General features: G+C 36.8%; 1 pseudogene; it reads left to right on the plus strand.

Annotated features, from left to right (window-relative positions):
* The first annotated feature begins 1,522 nt into the window (after positions 1–1,522).
* LOC111725316 lies at positions 1,523–1,623 on the plus strand (annotated as a pseudogene).
* Positions 1,624–4,034: the final 2,411 nt, after the last annotated feature.

Raw genomic sequence — 4,034 nt, forward strand, 5'->3', positions numbered from 1 at the left:
ATAATTAAATGCATATTAAACTTGAAAAGGTGGCACCCTCATGATTCCAACTGTATAACATTTTGGAAAAAGCAAACTACAGAGATAGTGAAAAGATCAGTTGTTGCAAAGTGTCAGGGGAGAAGGAGGAATAAATAGACAGATCACAGAGGATTTTTAGGGCAGTGAAACTACTGTGTGATACAATAGTGGATAAAGTTCATTATACAGTTTTCCAAATGCATAGAGTGTGGAACATTGTGAGTGAACCCTAAGGGAAAGTCTTGGCTTTGGGTGATAATATATCAATGTAGGTTTATCAGTTATAACAAATGTGCTACTCTGGTGCGGGATATTGATAGTGGGGGAGGCTGTGTGTGTGGTGGGGAGGTGGGCAGGTGGTAGATAGGAACTCTGTACGTTCCATTCAATTTTGCTGTGAATTTAAAACTGTTGTTAAACATAAAGCCTATATTTAAAAAGTGAAGAGAAAACCCAAGCATAATAAATACATAATATTCAAAAAAAAATGAAAAAAGGTGATACTTGCTTTCATTTATAAATAATTGCCCAAATACCTGTGTGTAAGATTACAGAGTCCTAAACTTAGAAGTGCTTGAATAGGTTATTAATAGTAGCAAGATAATTCTTTTTCAGCTTGAATGAAGAATCTGGTATCAGATTTTGGTTGGTGAAATTGAGAGAAAAGTAATGCTAGTTTATTTATTGACAAATCTATTTTGTGTTTGATACTGAATGGTAAAAGAGGAATGATTGCTCATCTTCAGGGGAAAAAAAGATAAAAACTGCAAAGCTTTGAGATAGCAAAATAAACTCACTTTGGAATTTTATCCATGAGCAGTGCTGAGCAAGCCATTAGCAGAAGTTCTGGGGTCAGAAGGTCCAGTCTACGTCTTTCTGTCCCTCATTTTCCCATTGAACAAATTCCCAAAATGCCCAGGATTTCACATGTTCCCTGAAGAGTCTGAGTCTCTCCGGGCCAATTTCATTCTGAGCAATTTACTTCGAGTCCTCTTGGAATAGATGAGCATCTTGACAACTATCATATGGTCAACTCTGTTTTCAAAACCAATTCAAGGTGATTTTTAATGAAAAATATGTCTGAAATGATTTTTTAAACCAGTTAAACAATTTATTTGAGGGAAGTCTGTCTTGCAGACTAGGACAAGTAGTATTATCCTGTTTGGAAAAAGATTGCTTCCACAAATTCTTAACTGTTCATTCTCAAAGAATCGTATGACCAAAGGGCACCTGGCTGCTAAACTAAGCCCCAAACAAGCCACAGCTCCCCTTAGGAAACTAAGGTATAAATGCCTTGGCTTATAGGAAGTTTGATCCTATTCAGAGGAAAGACTCTATCATGAGGCCAGTCTCAAAATAGTGTTCAAAGTGAAACCTGTTTCAAATTCATGAAAGGCAGTTGATATTTTAAATCATGATATAATTTGTGACAGAGCTATTGGTGACTATTTTACCAAAATAAGACACTGCTATCATATCAAATATGCATGTATCAAATACGATCACTTCTTGGCCTTTTGGCTAAGATCAAGTGCAGTATCATATGCGCATTTTACATAATATGTAACATATTGTACAAATACATTCTCTAGTGCATTTTTTTTTTGCTATTTGTTTATTGTACAAATCACCTTCTTCATTTTAAATATGGAATTCCGTCTCAGTCAAGCTACTTCAGAGTTGTGCTAAGATGATTTCAACTTGTTTTTGAAAACAAAAACAAAAACAAAAAGCAGTGTGTAGCATTCCAGCAAGAGGGGTAGCTGAGCGTCTCAGAAGTGTTTGGGCTAATATTCTGCCTAATGCAATTTTCCTGTTATCGGGCCATCATCAGCTCATCATCCTTTCAATAATGTAATATAAGTGACTAAACCCCTAGAGCTGATTGTATCACAAAGGGATTACCCAGTTCCATTCTGGGAATTAAACCTAAGGACAAAGGGCAGACAGCTGGGCAGCCTGCATCAATTTGACATCAGTTATTTGCTGCAGACATTAGTACAATCTGCTGCCACAGTAAAGAACTATAAACATTCTAGGTGTATGCTCGAGATCCCGTTTTTACAATATTGACATCCTTCAGTGTGCTTTAAGTACTCAGTAATATAGTGAAATTCACAGCAACTGCGGATGTAGAAGAAAAACTTAATGAAGCTGAAAAGGGCTCTGGATTCTATAAGACGTGTTGGGGAGCCCGACAACTGAAAGCACTAAATTAAATCTTGGCAAAGAACTAGAAGTGTCATCTATAATTATTCCACAGTGGTGCCCCCCCCTTTAGAAATTTTTTCTCTTTGTTAATTATCTTACTATTTGAAAAGCTTGATTCCATTTGAAATTGGAATTCCAATAAACAATGCCATTATTTTTACCTCTTTTTCCTGATTGTCTTAGAACCTTTGGAGCAAAAATTTGGTGTAGTGCCGGCTTTCTGGTGTTATATAATACCCAAGGAGAAGATTTTTCCAGATGTAATCCAACTTTATGATATTATCAGAATTTACTAGTTGTAAGCAACTCACACATGTGCATTCAAGTATAAGGGTGGAGATTCAGAACGATTTGTTATTGCCCCGTGTTGAGAATCGGAACTTCTGAGAGACTGTCAGTTCCATGCCTTTTCAGGCTACTGCATATGGGCCCTTTAACCATTTTCCAGCCTTAGTGCTTCCTTTGAGACTCCCTTGTCAAGTGGGATTATATATTAAAAGGGACTACATTTGAAACAGCTTTCCCAAGTAACACAATTTGATGGGGCCTCTAATGTGCCTGGTAGCTAAACACGAATCTTATTTCAATTGAACTCTATTTCGGCCTTGGAATCAGGAAGTTACCCAGTTTGGCTTTAACACAATCACTCAAATTAGCCTAGTCCTAGAGGCCAAGACCTGACAGATATTGGATGAAAGCTAAACTAAATCACGTTAAGAGTCACAATAATAACATGAACAGAAAATTTGACTTGCAGTTCTAGAATGAATTGAGATAGTCTAAAGTGAACACAGCTTTCGATATGTTAGGCAGTTCGTGGTCTTTACATCACCGATAAGCAAAGAAATATTGAAAAATATATAAGGCCACTCAAACTTTTCCTGGGGCTGACAATCTTTCAAAAGCTAGGCACTCGTAAGGCTAAATTAAGCCCCATTTAAAAGAGGGGTGTTTCATTCAAAATCTGTTAGAATTTTACCAGCACAGGTGATGAAGTTAAAAATAGATTTTTTTCCTTTAATCTGGTTGAATGTGTTACATTTTATTTGTAATTATTATTTAAAAGACCTTGTAGAAAAGAAAGAAAAACCTGCACCTCAGTGATGGAAACCTCATACCAATAATATCAAGTGCAATTTGTTCTTTATTTCCCAGAATTCCTTGGCTTTGTCTGGTTTGTAAGGGATGGTCCTCAATTAGTTGTGCTGTGTTTCCTCTTGCTTGGTAAGCATTTTTGGTCAAACAAGGAATGGCAGAGTTCCACAATTAGATCAAAAGATCAATCCTAATGTACCATTTTCTCCTCACCCTCCTGCTGTAATAAAGTGGCTGCAGTTCTCCAGGGGACAACTCAAAATCCTAGGACTGATATTTCTAAATTAGCTGACTCTCTGACCTTGCTGGTAATTGCGTTAGTTTATCAATGTTCGACACAATTTATTACTCTCCGATATGTACCAAAGTGTTTATCTCTCAACACTAACAATATTAAAAAATCTAAACTATCTATTGCAGCACAAAGACGCGTCCTTTCATTAGGGAAAAACATAAATAAGTGGGAAACGTCGCACGACCTGCCTTAGCGCGGAAGAGTTGCAACTCTGGAAATCAAGAGAGCAGCTGCCTCCTTCTCTGATATAGCAACATTATGTTGCTAAAATCTGAAAGAAGAGAAATTAAGTGTTATTTCCATTTGTGTGTGTGACGCAGGAATGGAACGATCTTTCATTACTAGAGTAATGGCTTCAATCCAAGAAAATAAGTGGCACTGATAAAGCCTTATCGAAACCTTTGAAAGTGAT

Source organism: Otolemur garnettii, unplaced genomic scaffold, assembly GCF_000181295.1.
Source record: "Otolemur garnettii isolate 467f Iridium unplaced genomic scaffold, OtoGar3 scaffold00036, whole genome shotgun sequence".
Lineage (NCBI taxonomy): Eukaryota > Metazoa > Chordata > Mammalia > Primates > Galagidae > Otolemur > Otolemur garnettii.